Source organism: Cololabis saira, chromosome 7 (genome assembly GCF_033807715.1).
Source record: "Cololabis saira isolate AMF1-May2022 chromosome 7, fColSai1.1, whole genome shotgun sequence".
Taxonomy (NCBI): domain Eukaryota; kingdom Metazoa; phylum Chordata; class Actinopteri; order Beloniformes; family Belonidae; genus Cololabis; species Cololabis saira.
In genome coordinates, this window is record NC_084593.1 from 12,901,584 (window position 1) to 12,918,531 (window position 16,948).

General features: G+C 45.9%; 1 protein-coding gene across 2 annotated transcripts in view; it reads left to right on the plus strand.

Annotated features, from left to right (window-relative positions):
* The first annotated feature begins 9,739 nt into the window (after positions 1-9,739).
* LOC133446763 (protocadherin-1-like) overlaps positions 9,740-16,948 on the plus strand; it is a 300,040-nt gene continuing 292,831 nt past the window's right edge. For both annotated transcript variants that reach the window (XM_061724837.1, XM_061724838.1), the window contains exon 1: positions 9,740-10,433. The gene's annotated coding sequence lies outside the window, so the exon portion shown is untranslated. The remainder of the gene's footprint in view (positions 10,434-16,948) is intronic.

Sequence of the window (16,948 nt, forward strand, 5' to 3'; positions counted from 1 at the left end):
CACTCCAATCGCACATTTCATGGCTGCTGATTGATCCAGATTAGGAGTGACCCGTGAAACCCCGTGGGTTTACCTATCAGAATAGTTAGTTTTGGGGGGGGTGCTTCTTTCTACCATTGACAGCTACAAATCAAGCCAGAAATCTTGGTGTAATTATTGACTCAGACCTGAACTTCAACAGCCATCTAAAGTTTATCACTAAATCTGCCTATTACCACCTGAAAACATTGCTAGAATTAAGGGGTTTCTGTCTAAACAAGACACGGAAAAACATATCCATGCATTCATTTTCAGTAGGTTGGATTATTGCAATGGCATCTTTACAGGCCTTAACAAGAAATCAACCAGGCAGCTGATCCAGAACGCCGCCAGAGTCCTTACAAACACCAATAAACTGGACCACATTACACCGGTCATGAAATCACTACACTGGTTTCCAGTGAGTCAAAGGATAGAGTTTAAAATCTTACTGCTGGTCTACAAAGACCTGAATGGTCTTGGACAAAAATACATGCTGGATCTGTTAGTTCCTATGAAGCTCCCAGACCCCTGAGCTTCATCTGGATCTGGTTTGTTGTGGTTCCAAGAACCAGAACCAAGCAAGGTGAGGCAGCGTTCAGTTATTCTGTTCCTCACCGGTGGAACAAACTTCCTGTAGACCTGAGGTCTGCTCCAACTGTCAGCTGCTTTAAATCAGGACTAAAAACATTACAGTTTAATTAAATACTTACCTGCTGGACTCTACTCCCCTTATTTTTTAATAACTTTTTATTATTGTACCTCTTTTCTTCATTTTATTTCATTTTATTTGTTATTTACTGTGTATTGTGCCGCTTTTAATGTTGATGTAAAGCACTTTGAATTACCTTGTGTTGAATTGTGCTATGCAAATAAACTTGCCTGAGTGAGTGGAAAATGTCAGGGAGGATGAAAAAGACCTACTAAAGAGCATCCCAAAGCTCACCGGACTTTTTAGACCAGCTGCTAGTGAAGATGGACCCAGCAGCGGAGGACGATCGCTATCCCACACCGGAGGGTGGCGGACTGCGATCAAGCAGTCATCACACATCACACACATCACAGTGTATAAACAACGTAGCACCTGAGCCACTTTGTCAATTTGTTGAGAGACAAAACAGCAACACAGTCACCAGAACCTCCTCAAACCACAACTGCAAAATCTCGTTCTGCAGGACAACTTTCGGACAGTCAGCCTTCTCCTATAAGAGCTTTGAACTCTGGAACTGACTGCCATCTCAGAGCTTAACATGTTCATCACCAAAACTAAAACCTGGTTAAAGAAAAATCAAAACTGTACTCATCTGTAAATAGTGTGTATATTTGTGTGGGAGAGTGAGTGAGGGATGGTTTTATATCATGTAAATGCAATATTGCATTCATGTATTATTGAATTGTATGATATTTTTAATTGATGTATATGAATTTTATATCGTACTGCAATGTTGTGGAAGAGCCCAACTGGGGACTGGAGTTGAGAATTAGCACTATCTATAAACTCTACATGCATCACATCAGCTGAAAGCTTGTATCTATGTTTGACTGCATTGTCCCTGTCATATAAATAAATAAATACAAAAAAAGACACACTGATGTCTATTGAGCATCCTTCGTGATTTGGATTTTAAAGACATAATTAGGGCCTTTCTTCAAAGAAAACCAGACAAAAGCACTTCTAAAAAGTAAGAAAGTGCTATGTATACTGTATATAGCTTGTACAGGTTTTAAATTGTTGTGGTTGTGCATTGTTTTAAGAGAAATGCACATTTATACTGCAAACCTTCTATTATGTTGCTCAGATTCATCTTTTTGGTACCTGTAATTAGGCCATGTTGCTATCCGTGGAGTGTGTGTCTCTGATGCATGTGATTGGTCGTTGCTGTTATGAGTTATTATCAGTGTTTGTGCAGACAGGTGATGGTTGCTGAGGTTTTCTAGAATATGGTTTGAAATCATATGGATATCGGTATATTTACATTTGTAAGAGCCATCAAAGATATTATGTTATTTATATACATCATCACTGCTCTCCCCCCGACATTTAATTCTCACAGGATACATGCATCCTCAACACACAGCACACCCCCCTTTCCTTATTTTCCTATCCTCTCCTGATTATAAATACCTGGATGTCTTATCAATCTTTTCCTTCTAGCCAACACCTTACACATTTATCCATACACACAACACATCACACACTCAACAAACTGCACCCATCACTGTCTTGTCTCCTCTTTCCTACTTTTTCACGCTCCGCTTTTGGTGATCTTAGTCCTCTTCAGCAGGATTTTTTCTCTCTTTCTCTGTTCTTTCACAAACCTATGCACACACAAAAAAAAATAACAAAAAAAACTTTTGTTTGAAGATTAAAAGGCATATACAGTACAGACCAAAAGTTTGGACACACTTCCCCATTTGTTTGAATGAGAAGGTGTGTCCAAACTTTTGGTCTGTACTGTATATGATTTAGGTTTTTACCAAACTTGGTATTAACCATTAATATATTTGCAGACAGGGGGAAAAAAAAGAAATCATATGTTGACACATTTTGGTTTTATTATCACCATAAGTTGCTGTTGTTAAATAAAGTGTCTTGTGTTTGTACTCAAGTCGGCTCTGTGATATGTTCATAACAATATTATGGTGTATCTGGCTCAAACTGGGAAAACTGGATATTACACTTTTTAAAAATTAGACTATAAATCGAGGGGATGGGGGGGGGCACAAAACCTCTGAGCCCCGGGGCCTAACATTAGGTTCAGGCGGCCCTGGGTTTGTAGACGTTGCTTTCACAAAACTCTGGCCTACAGCCTCATCAAACACCTTTAAGTCAAAGTAAAACCAAAGAATGTCTTTCAAGAACCCCTGAAGACGTTTAGTTTAAATGCTGGGGTGCACGGCCCTGCAGCGCTCCCTAAAATGGGTCACGAGGAACGAGTTGTAACGGTCCAAACCACATTTCGAACCTGCTGGTGTCTGGAGGGAAATTTTTAATATTCATTCTATCAAAAGAAACCATTTGTGCGCTTAAATTACAAATCATTCCTGGAGTTTCTCATTTAGAGCTCTTATTTTATTTTTTGTACATTGTGCCATTGAATTACTTAATTCATTCTCCTGCATTAATAATTCAAAAATTTAGTTCAATAATTAATATCCTTATCAGCTCGGTTCCATTTGTCCCTGCCCCCCCTTGGACCTTGACTCTGGACGGCTGCGGCGGCTCTGATTGGACGGTTCCTGCAGCGGTGCTCTCTGGGACTCGTAGTTGACCTCTTTCATGAAGCAGGCTTTGAATTTTTCTTATGCAGTCAATGAAGCAGAAACCTTTTTCCAGGACAGTTTTCTCTTTGTTGGATGATTAATGATGATTATCTGCAGGAGAGTCGGGGATTAAAATAAACCTTGTTGTTCTTCTGCTCGCAAAATTAACTTAACTCACGTGTTGCTCAAGGAGGCGGATTTATTTCTGCAGACTTGTTCTGGTTTTCTCCTAAAGATCTTTCAAATTAACTTGAATTAATTTATGCACGCACTGTTTTTTATGTTTTTAAACAAACACTTAACTTTGCGGTTCGTGAAGAAGATCCCTGGTTTCCACAAATGTGAGTAGAAGAACTAAACAAGTAAAGCTCCGGTTGTGATCAAAAACATTGAGTTTATTAGTCGTTTCATGTTTTATTGTTATAAATCTGTAACAGGACAAAGGCAGTAAAAATGTCTAAGACATGTGGTGATTGTGAGTCCACGTGATGACACGAGGGCCCAGATGAAACGTCCTAAATCTCAAAACAAAAGCCTCCTGGACTCAAACTTTCAACCCAATCAGACGTCCAGTGTTTGGAATCTATTGTTCAATTTTGGGAATAATTACAGATATTAAAATAAGATCCTCTGGACACCTGAAGAAGCGAGCGATGCATCAGACGGCGACACGAATAACCGGGACGGCGGCGGCGGAGCGCAGGAGGAATATTGATCAGTGATTAGAGCTGATCAGCTGCGGTCCGCGCGGACCGGAGGGTTAATGTCTGAGAGGGATGCCGGGAAACGGAGGAGGTTTAAACTCCTCTGGGATGAGCAGAGAGGGGACCAGAGAGGGACACGGGGTGGATGCTTCTGCCCGGTTCTGCGGTCCTGCAGCGCGGGCCCTGGTTCCGCTGCTGTTTTGCATCGTATTGTGGCCCGGATGTGCATTTTTTTGTGGATTCTCTCTCTCTGTGGGGCGTGTTTGCTCATATTTCTGGCTGCTTTCACGCTTCTAAACCCAAACAATCCTGATCCGAACGAACCCGCCTCAGCTGAATGTCTGGGCTCATTACAGGACCAGACTCCTCCAGTTCACACAAACACAAACCACAAAGTATAAAGCTGAATTCACCTTACTCTGACAGAGAACCTGTTAGTTTTACTAAAATCCACTTTGATGTGTTTTTTTTTCAAATGGAAAGAATCCCTTCTGTTTAAAATGCAAGCTTTATTTAACGGGGAGTAAATGTGAGAAGATCTGCTCCAGGAAAGGAGGACGTCTCTAATCATGTAACTTATCAATGCTGGACAAAACTAAACAAAGCCAACAAGCCTGTTAAGCTTGAGTAATGAAAGACACACTTAAACGTGTCCATAAAGACCTCCAACTAGGGCTGTTCGATTTTGCCCAAAAATAAAATCTCGATTTTTTTCTCTCAAAATCCGATTTTCGATTACGATTACGATTATTTTGTGAATTGACAAAAAGCAAAGAAATTATTTCAAATATGCTGTTTTTTTATTGAACATTTGCCCCATTGGGCTTTAAGTGCAAACTTTGCTCTTATTAAACCAAAAATGAATGAATAAAGTGCAAAACTCTGTAAAATAAGTTGAAAAAAAGTTTTAAAAAATATAATAAAATATAAAGTTTTATCTCTGAAAAAAAAAAAAAATCAGCAAATCAGCACTTGCAAACATACAGTAAGTTATATTTCCAATTAAAGCGACACTACGTAACTTTTCCACCTTAATATAATATTTCCAGAGTCATTGTGATGGAACATCAACTTCCAACAGGTTTAATGACACCTCTTTCATGATCTGAGGGAGTCTGTATCGCCTTCACTGGCACTATGTAACTTTGAGGAGCATGGTAGGAACCCTGCCACACTAAAAAACTACAAATTTTACGGCTTTGACTGCTTTACGGCACATACGTCACTTCCCCCTCCTTCCCGATTCGCAGTCGAGACGAAAATGGGCGGGGCTTGGAGCGCAGAGCTCCGCAGAAGCTGGTAACCTGTTGCTGCAGCAGCAGCAGCTCCACATATAACAGACCAGGGAAAAGATCCTAATGGTTTAACTTTTCAACGGTTTCCTGCTCGGAGGCAGAACCACGCAGGCCAAGTATCTGATATAACGGAGTAAAAGAGTGAAAGAGCCGTCGGCTCGCTTTGGATCGCGGCTGTAACGACCAAACACACAGTAAAGCCTGAATTATGGTTCTGCGTTAAATCGACGTGGCGACGCGCAACGTACGGTGCGTGTCGCCGCGTACCCTACGCCGTAGGCTCTGCGTCGATTTAACGCAGAACCATAAACAGCCTTAAACCACAAACACTCACACAGACGGGCGTCGGATCAAAACACGGGTTTTATTCCCCACTTCTCCAGCTAAACGCAGTTGCTGGCCAGCTCTCTGCGGTGCAATTAACCCCAATCTTCAGATAAAACTAGTTTGTTGAGGAAAAAATATTAACTCTTATTTGTAGCTGCAGAGGAAAAAAATAATCTCACGAGGAGCCTCTTCAGCATAATACAGCGGTAAAAAAAAAAAAGAAAAGAGAAGTAAGATGGATACAAAACATGTACTGTATGTTGTATTATACAAATTTATTGAAACATATGGCTCTTCAGTAGAGATTTCATATGGATCCAGACCGTTAATAATCATTATTTTCTCCATGCTCCCTGGCTTCCTTGTTTAAGGTATCCCGGTAAATTCCAGTTCCTTTCCAGCAGTTTTAACATCTTTTTTTTTGCGTTCCGTCTGTTCACTTGGTGAAACAGAAAAGCATCCAGTCTCCTCTCATCAAAACAAATGCAGCGAGGGGACAGGAGTTTTCCGGCAGTACGCGCTGGTGCTCATGGGAAACGTAGTGTTCTTTCTGGTAAAACACTACCGCTTTTGTCCAAAAGATGCCGCCAAACTCAGAAAATCTGAAAGTTACGTTGTGCTGCTTTAAATAAAACAAGACATTTTCTAATTAAACTAAACTGGGTCTTTGCATGCTAAATAATAATACAACCCATGAAGGAGGTAGAGGTGTGTAATGTCAGTCATTACATTTGCTATTCACATTTGCAAGTTTTTTGCAAGGAACACGAGCCGGTCTACTAAGGGAAAAATCGATTTTTCGATTTTCACGTTTTAACATCGTTCTAATTACATAATCGCGATTACGATTTAAAATCGATTAATCGAACAGCCCTAGCTCCAACCATCCAGAGCTGAGTGGCTGAGAGTTTTCCATCCCTTTACTCGTTTATTCCACTTTTCCATCCCTTTGCTCGTCTCTATGGCCCTCAGGGGCCCCGGGGTCCTCCGGGCCCCTGGGAACTCATGCTGAACTCATGCTGAACCCCCCAAACCTCCAGACCTTCTGACTTTCTCTAGTTGTTCTGTTTCTCATACGTCTCATTGCAGTTGTCACTTTTACTTGCGCTCTTTTTTTCCACCTCTAGTTATTTAGTATTTCTCTGCTGTTTCTCTGCTGTCAGCTGTTTGTACATTTTAGTATTTGTTACTTTGTGGTTTTTTCTGTGTTGGCAGCTTTAATAGTTTAGTCTCTTAATTATTTGTGCTTTTCTTTGTTTTGTGTCTGTGGTTCTTTTGTGTCGTTAGTTTCGTTATCTTGTCAGTCACCGGATCTCCGTAGAACTCCGAAAACTCCACACTCAAGTTTGGTTTTGTTTTGTTTTAACTTAGTTTCATCATTTTGAATACTTTTAATTGAATTTCATGCGCCACTTGTAGAAAAGTTAGATTTTTATAACAACTGTCAGCACTACATGCATCACAATCCGAGCTTTTTCCTTCTATATGTCGAGTTAAAGGATCCACGAGGGCCCCGTCGCTGCGACGGGGCTCCTGAAGTACAAGGTGAGTGTGAATATGCAGTTTTTGGGGAGAAATATAATAACCCGTCTCCATTTGTTGACTCACAAATGTATATATACATATTTTCTTTGTTTTCTTACAAAAACTTGCAGCTTTATCAGTCTTTTTTGACCTCCATCCCAGCGTTGGTGCTGGCTCAGCTCACCTCATCAACATTTCTGTGAGAGTTCACTTTACTTCTGCAAACTGAACCTGAATTTGAACCTAAAATGTAGCAGGGGTTTGATGTGTTTGCAAAAGAGGGGGGCAAAACACTGAAAAGGGCTAGAAATGGCCATGCTCACAATAAACATTTACAGAATAATGCGTTCCGCCTCTTATCAAAGCTTACATCTGGCCAAAAGTGTTCATTTCTAACTGTAATATATATAGTTTGTTGTTGCTGTTCGGCAGTGTGACTAATGTCCTCGTGAAAGAAAGAAAGCCAACGGTGGAATAAATGCTAAAGTGTTTTTTTTATTCTCTGGATTAGCTGTAAGCAGATGCGCTGAAAGCGAAGCCTCCTCATGTAAAACCATAATCCATACGTGTTGTTTGTAATATCGGGGCGCATTAAGCTGCTTTTGGGCAGCAGCCTCCCCTCCACCACCCTGGGGGGCGAGCAGGAGTCCCGGCCTCGCTGTTCCACTGCTGCCTTCGGAGGGCTGAGGATGAGGAAGAGGAGGGCTGAGGATGAGGAAGAGGAGGGCTGAGGATGAGGAAGATGAGGGCGGAGGATGAGGAAGAGCAGGGCTGAGGATGAGGAAGATGAGGGCTGAGGATGAGGAAGAGGAGGGCTGAGGATGAGGAAGAGCAGGGCTGAGGATGAGGAAGAGGAGGGCTGAGGATGAGGAAGAGGAAGGCGGAGGATGAGGAAGAGGAGGGCTGAGGAGGAGGAAGAGGAGGGCTGAGGATGAGGAAGATGAGGGCTGAGGATGAGGAAGAGCAGGGCTGAGGATGAGGAAGATGAGGGCTGAGGATGAGGAAGAGCAGGGCTGAGGATGAGGAAGAGGAGGGCTGAGGATGAGGAAGAGGAAGGCGGAGGATGAGGAAGAGGAGGGCTGAGGAGGAGGAAGAGGAGGGCTGAGGATGAGGAAGAGGAGGGCTGAGGATGAGGAAGACGAGGGCTGAGGATGAGGAAGAGGAGGGCTGAGGATGAGGAAGAGGAGGGCTGAGGATGAGGAAGAGGAAGGCGGAGGATGAGGAAGAGGAGGGCTGAGGATGAGGAAGATGAGGTCTGAGGATGAGGAAGACGAGGGCTGAGGCCAGATGTGTATAGTAACGAAGTAGATGTACTTTGTTACATTACTTAAGTAGTCTTTTGAGGATTTGTATTTTTTTTTAATCAGGACTTTTACTTTTACTTCACTACATTAAAAAGTTAAAAAAATATACTTTTACTTCGTTACTTTGACATTTGCCACCTTGTTACTCATTACAAATTAAAATATAATCATTATTTTTGGTGTTGTATTCTATACCATATTTCATTCATCTGAAAGTGAAATAAAAAAAAAATAAGGGAAGGATCATTTTTGGTTGTGTTGCTTCTTTTCATGCGCACTATACAATACTTGTACTTTTACTTTTGATACTTGAGTATATTTTTTCACAAGATACCTTTGATACTTAAGTACATTTAATGTGAGCTACTTTAAGACTTTTACTCAAGTCATTTTCTTATGGGTGACTTTAACTTTTACCAAAGTCTTTTTTCAGTTATGGTATTTATACTTTTACTTAGTTACTTTTTTCAAGTACTTTATACACCTCTGGCTGAGGCTGAGGAAGAGGAGGGCTGAGGAAGAGGAAGAAGAAGAGGAGGGCTGAGGAAAAGGAGGGCTGATGAAGAGGAAGAAGAAGAGGAGGGCTGAGGAAAAGGAGGGCTGGATCTGAGGAAGAGGAGTTCTGATGAAGAGGAGCGCTGAGACTGATGAAGAGGAGGGCTGTGACTGATGAAGAGGAGGGCTGATGAAGAGGAGCGCTGAGGAAGAGGAGGGCTGAGGCTGATGAAGAGGAGGCTGAGCTGCTGCTGGCCGCCTGTAGGGGGCGCTCGGAGCGCAGAAAATGCAGCTCCGCTCCGTCCGCGGCCGAATGGAGGGAGAGAGATGGAGAGAAACGGAGAGAGAGAGAGATGGGGAGAAACAGAGAAAAACAGAGAGAGAGAGAGAGAGATGGAGAGAGATGGAGAGAAACGGAGAGAGATAGAGATAGAGAGAGAGGGATGGAGAGAGAGAACCGTGAAAGTCTCCTAAGCGCCATGCCGCGCTGGGGCTCGAACTCGTGACTCCCGCATTCCTCCAACCCAAGTTGAAATATAATGGAACTGAATGTAATGTAAATGTAATGCGTGGTTGTTCCGATGGCAGCAGATGGAGAGAATCTGTGTGGAGTAAAAAAAAAAAAAAAGAGAAAATGTAGGGAAATCCAGTAAGTAGTCGGGGTGGATGCTGGCCCCGCCTCCCTCTCTCTCCCTCTCTCTCCCCCCCCGGGTGTAGTGTATGGAGCTGATGGGTGAGGGAGGGGGAGAGAGAGGGAGGGAGGGAGGGAGGGAGGGAGAGAGAGAGGCAGCGCAGCCGTTTGGACGCACTTTCCACTTCTTTCCATGAGCGCAGACGGAGCAGAGCTGCTCCTGGACCGGGAGGCGGACACAGAAACCAGAACCCCGCGGACCTACACCAGCGCTCCTCCTCCAATTTAGCCCATTTTTATCTTTTACTTACATTTTTTTTATTGTTTTATTTTTTATAAGTCTCCCATCCAGTCCCGGTGCCGCGTCCACCAGCACCAGCAGCAGCACCAGCACCAGCACCTCCACCCGAGCGCGCACCTGCCCAGGATGATGCCGCCGCGGCCGCTGCTGCGCGCACGGGGCTGATATTCCACGGAGTAGCTGCCCGGACCGGACCGGACGGGTGGGTGGGTGTCCCTTCCACCTCCACCTCCACCTCGGCTCCATCAACCTCCAGCAACCGCCACCTCAGCTCCACCCCGGCTCCCGGAGCTCCAGCCGCGGGGACGCACCGGCACCGGCACCGGCAGCGCGCACGGGGCTGACGCGCAGCGCCCGCGCCTCACGACTGTAAAACTGCACAGAAATTGACTTGACACTGGATGAATAATTCCACCCGTGACTGGATTGCTTGATTAGTGTCTTCTTTTTTTGGTTTGGTTTGTGAATTCAGCCCGGTGTGGGTTCTTACTTTTGAGTTTTGGCTCCGCTTTTTGGCACCAGCAGACGCGGAGAACCGCAGCTCGGACCCGGGGAGCTCCTCCGCTTTAGGTAGGACCTCATATCCACACACACACACTCACACACACCAACAAAATAACCCCCGCTGTGAGGCTTCAGACATCCGAATCTGTCGGAGAGGCTTTACGCACGGGAACAAGTATCCTCACTTTAGATTTTCAATTTCCCCCTAATGCGCACTTGCGCCTTCATTAAAACACACACACGGTGAAGAATGACTCTGAAAAGCACGCAGGCTTTTTTTTTTTATAACCCCTCACCAGCTGGGTTTAAAAAAACACTTTCTGGTCAAATAAACCCAATTGGAAGCAAATGGGCATTCGTGTTCTGCGTGTAATCTCCTCTGATGGCTATTTTCCGCGTGTTACACTACAGAGCCATCGATCCGTATCGATTCCCTTCCATCCTCAACGTTACCTTCCATGTCTGTCAGTAATAAAATACAGCTCTCCGAAGTGAAAAATCACTACAGTAATCCTGTATAACGGATGGAGGAACAGCACCTCTGCTGATTTCTGTGGCTCCGTGCGGACTTGTGGAAAACAGTGATCAGAGGTTTGTCTTCACATTGAGATGTTTGGCTTTAATCTGTTCTCCGGGGGCATTTAATGCATGGATATACTCCATTCATGCTGGGGCTGTTCATAAACTGCTCGCACGGGTCAGAGATGTTTTATATCTTGTGCATGTGACGCCCCCCTGAGCACCTGTGGCTTCAGATTGAACAGCCTTCTCCATCACACACGCAGACCTGTAATGATGCCGCGTCTGTAAGCTGGAAGGCAGTTTCAGTGGAGACTGTAAAAGGTGTATGAAGAGGGCAAGGTGATGATGAAAATGTGTCACCGCCGGGGAATCCAGTCTGTCCGGTCTCTCTGGTTTCCAGATTCCCATTCCTGCTCCTCCTCCTCCTGCTGCTGCTGCTGCTGTTGTTGGGGTTGAGAGAGATAGAGGGAGAGAGAGAGCAAGAGAGACATGTCTGTCAGTCCTGTTGATAGAGAGAGAGAGGGAGAGGGAGGGAGGGAGGGAAGGCGGGGGAGTTGTGTATTTACATGCAAGCTGCATCCGCCTCTCGCAGCGGACGCTGCTGCCGCTGCAGAGATTTCCACTCCTCCAGTCCTTCGTTTGGAGGGAAGTCTTCGGACTTCTGAGGATGTTTTGTTTCCCCGATCGTGACCCTTGACCTCCATTCCTAATACCCTCAGTCATGTAACCCCTAAACCCCAATGAAACCAATGCGCATGTGGAAAAAAAGCACCTCAAATGTGATATTGACCCAAAAACTCCAAATCGAGGATGAAGTCCAAATGGGGCTCCGGCTACTTCCTGGAGAACGTATGAGTATATTTAACTGTTGGATTTAACTGGTGGGGGAGACAAAGGGGGGAAGGGGCCGACGGTACGAGGAGTCAAACAACGGAAGGAAAAGAAGAAGAAAGAAAGCAGGGACAAGGGGGTTTGGAGGAGAAACAAGAATAGAGTTAGACACCTCGGTAGATCAGAGACCCGGAGGAGCCGGTTTGATTCACAAACGCTCGTCTTTACATCATCTCGGTCCCTGCTTCCAGTAAACACGAGCTTCTGAGGTTTCAGTTTGTTGTCAAACGCCTCAATCGTTGCTCAGGATCTCCCAGTTTCTGAGGTGGAGCCGTGGCGGCCGGCTCGGGTGGCGTCCCTGCCGTCGGCCCCCGAGCCGCCGCCGCCACCGCCACCGCCGCGCTAAAGGGCGAGGGCCGCGGTCGGACACCACGGCCGCGGGAGTCCTCGACAATCCTGTAATTTAGAGGCACATCTTTCCAATTTCAAGCACTTAAACAACAACAGTGAGGAGGGGAGAGGAGGGAGAGAGAGGGAGGGGAAAGGAAAGGAAAGGGGGGACATCTCCCAGTTCAGTTCCACACATTCCTGTGGAAAAAATGTGAGATCTGAGCGCGCCGCGGCGTCGACGGCAGTCATTAAAAATGTGGGCTGATGGAGTGGAAATCAGTTTGGCGTGTGAAATGAAAGCACACACGCATCACGAGGCGCCGGCAGCCCTGCAGGGCCTGATAAGACGCGTCCACGCCGCCGATTCCTCCAGGCTTTCACGGCAGATTCGCCGTCGCCGCCTTCAGCCTCAGCTGTGAAAAGGGTTGTGTGTCTGGTGAGAACCGAACCCTCGCCCGGGTTTTTTCGCCCGTGTCGTTCGTGAGTCACGTCTCCGGTGTCGGGTTTTGGCCCAACGTGTCCATCTAGTCACAGAATCCGGTTTGAGGACATTTCTGAGGACAGATTTTTTGATGGGTGTTGCTTCTGTTGCTGCATCCGGGGAAGATTATCACCCCCCCCCCCCCCCCCCCCCCCCCCCCCTCCTCGATTAAAGAGCGGCTTCTCCCCTCACATTTTACCTTCTGCAGGCTGAGACATAAAGATAAACTATTGTGCCCATTTATTTAGTAAATTCTCATAAAATCGGCTTTTTGAGTGGAGCTCGGTTTTCTTCCATCCTCTCATCTCGGTCGACACCTTGTTCATGGATGCAGTTTGCTTTGAAGCATTTTAGTTGGTATGTAATTACAAAAACGGTGAATTTGTACGAATGAAAGGCCGTTTTTCTTCATGGAAACACACGTCGGGAAATCTGATGACTCCTTTCACTGAGAGTTTTGATAAATGGTGGGTTTTTTTTCTCAAAGAAAATACATTTTTCCCGAGTTGAAGGTTCGGAGAGATGACATAAATCAGGAGATGAAAGTGTCCCAATCTTTACATTTAATGAGCAAATAATGGAGAAAAAAAAAATCTACATCATCTGCAAAAAAGACAAAAGCTTAAAAAACCACAGCCCGGATGTTGGATGTTTTTATGAAGCCGCCTCTGCTCAGATTATAGAAGCGCTGTTTTTCATCTTTATTCGACTTCATTCTGAGTCCATTAGGACAAAAGCTGCAGAGGCGGTGGATCCATTTGCTTTTTCTGCAAAAGCAGAGGAGTCAGATCCGATATGATGTTCCCCGCCGCATGGCTCCCATCAGGTCACATCAGGGTGACGGGAACAGACTGGGGAGGACATGTGGATGTTCTCCGCTGCCGTTCCTCGCCGGGGAACGGGGGGGGAGGTGGGGGGCACCGTGGTTGGATGTCTCCAGGGAGAACCTCACGGAAGGTGCACAGCGTTCCTGCCGAGGCGGAGCGCCAGGTGTCATTTCACACTATCACACGTCCCTGCGCATTTACATTTTTAAGGTGGATTGAAAGGATGAATCATTATTCTAATGAAAAATCATTTTCACATCCGTCACGCCTCTGATGGCCTTTTTTATAACGTGTCCTTCAGCTTTTTAAGTTCACGACGGGCTTGATTTTTTCACCTCCAGCCGCTCGCAGCACTGCTGCACTTTACAAAAAATGTTAGGAGCTCCACTTGAACGTCCATGAAGCACAACTCATAAATTGTCCATATTTATTGCCGTATTTCTGGCAATAAATAGTCTGCTAAAAGCAACATAAACTGCTGTTTTATTTTGAAGGTTTGAGTCTGAAATAAGTCAAATTGTTAGTTTGAAGTAAAGCAATCATTTGTGCTGGAGTTTAAGGTGGTAAAAGTGATTTGATTTGATTGATCGTTGGCCTGAATGGCAGCACTTCAGCCACTAGACATTTATCAGTCTGATTCCAATCTCTGCAGGGAAACCAGTAGATTCTCGCCTCTTCAGTTTAAAAAATAAAGTTGCACTGGCCGAGTTTTTAAAGATCACATCCAAACATGCAGGATGAGAGGTTCGGGTCTGTGCAGGACTTCAGACAAACCCGTCATTTCTGCAGGAGCGAGATGTTTGTTTTCCTCTGAAGTGAGCTTTTATTTTGAAGAGGGGACCTACAAGTTTACAGAGGTGGACCTGAGTGAGCTTTTATTTTGAAGAGGGAACCTACACCTGTTTTCTGGAGTCTTGCTCCACCAGCAAGGGTCCTCCAGTACTTCGGACTCATTTGTTGAACCATTTAAAAACAGTTTGTAATAACAGTTGCTACAGTACCGGCCCTCTCTGACATTTCTGTCTCCAGATGCAAATTATTTTCCTTTGCTGTCAGAACAAAACTGGTCTGGCATCAATCAGATTAAGTCTTTGTTGTCAGTGACTTCATCGAAACATAAAAGCACATAATGCAACACTGAATAATAAGTAAGACAAGGACTCGAAGTGGTCGTTTAAGTAACGACACAACTAACTATTAAAGAAATTACCCAACAAATGAACTGGTTAAGGCAATAAATAGCACCATGGGGGGGGGTAGAAGTGTTGGACCAGGAAGTGACGTCTCCAAATTCAAAATATTTTACAAAGAAGCTGCAGAAAGAGATTGAAAAGTGTAATCGAGTGTATTTCAGTCGAGAGCTGAAGTTGTGGAGTAAATATGTTCTGTAGCAGCTTCTGTTCATCCGCCCCAGTCCCATAATCCCCTTCTGCTGCCGGGGCTTTGTGTGTGCGTGGGGGTCGGAGGTTATCTCCTCCTGTCAGTGTGGGGGTCAGGAGTCTGACCCCGGTACCAGCCGGTCCCATCGGCCCCGCCGCGGTGCAGCCGCGGTGCAGCGGAGCCTCGGTGCCTCGGCGCAGGACGTCCGGGTTAACCACAGTTCTGAGGAACAGGAACCAGTCGGACCGTTAAAGCGCTGACTCAGAAGCACTTGAGTCACGGGTCATGTGACGCTGCTCAGGTCGGCCGGCGTGCCGGCGGGTCACATTGTCTGCTTTTCAGCACCTGATACGGTTCTCAGCTGTTTACAGAAGGTGTGGGCGCTGACGGAGCCTGATGCACGACGCTGCAGGGCCGTCGGCACGGCCGCTGACTTCACCTACGACCACAGCAGAACAGTTAGTGAGGTGGTTCAACAGCAGCCAACATCTGGAACATCTGGGATGAGGCTTCAGGAAAAAACACCGAACACTCTTCTCTCAAGTTGAGGTGTTAGGACGTGGTTCTGGTTCTGGTTCTGGTTTTGGTGATTATCGGGTCCTGATCAGGGAGGAGGGAAAGTGGTACGTCCCCAGAAAGATGTTTGAAAAACAATGGGTGTGTGTGTGTGTGTGGTTCTCCTGTGGACCACACACGCTCTCTCTCACACACACACACACACACACACACACACACGCTCACACGGTGCAACAAGATTCCTTACCATTGTTTGATCCAGATAATTTTTCCCTTTTTTTCCGCTCTCACACACACACACACACACACACACACACACACACACAGACCAGAGCGCACACATCAGCCACACATCCTGTCCATCTGAGATCTGAAAACATCAAAGAATCTTTTATTTTCGGCTGGAAACTCTGGTTTCTCAAGCTGAGCAACACACACCTGCACACACACGTGTTTTAAGACACATACCTGCACACACAGATACACGCACACACACACATATGCACGCACGCACGCACGCACGCACGCACGCACACACACACACACACACACACACACACACACACATGCTTTAAGACACACACCTTCACACACACTCACACGTTTTAAGACACAAACCTACACACACTTGAACACACACACACGTTTTCAGACACACATTTGGACACACACTTGATGACACACGCCTGCAAACACACACGCCTGCACACACTCACACACACACACACACACACACACACACGTTTTCAGACACACACTTGGACACACACTTGAGGACACACGCCTGCAAACACACACACCTGCACACACTCACACACACACACACACACACACACACACACACACACACACACACACACACACACACACACACACACACACACACACACACACACACACGTTTTCAGGCACACACTTGCACACACACTTGATGACACACGCCTGCAAACACACACACCTGGACACACTCACACACACAAGACACATGATTTAAGACACACACCTGAACAAACACACACCTGCAGGACAGAAACTTCCAAACTGGTTCCAGTCCGGCCCCCCCTCCCCCACTAGCCCCCGCGCCGGCTGCTTGTCATATTTCCTGGGCTGTAATTGGTCTCCCGGCGTCGCTGAGCTCATTCCTCCAATTAAAACCCTCGTCGGGGATCATTCCGGCTTTTATGTAACACGGACGACTCCGTGTTCCCGTCACGCACACGCTGCCTCACCTTAAAGTGGAAAAAAAAAGCCTAATTAATTAGCTGAAATAAACAGAAAGTTAGAGCCGCGTGAGGAGCACGGCTGGGGATTATTATGGGCTGCGTCAATTAGTGGGGAGAAGGCAAAACCGGGTCTGGGAGCAGAATAAAAGGCCCATTTATACCCAGGTCTGATGGGGTTTGTGTGTATAAGTGCTGCTGGATGCGGCTGCAGGCGGGGGGGGAAAGGTTGGGGCTCCTTGTCATGGAGATGAGGGCCGTTGGGTGGGGAGGGACGGTCTGTCGGGGAGGGACGCCGCTGGTTGGACTCCGAGCTGCTCCCACTGCTCCGGATGCTCTGCAGAGTCCTGACCAGTCAAACCGCTGCAGGATTTTAATGTTTAACCGCCTCCCCGGACCAGCGGCAAGGTCAGT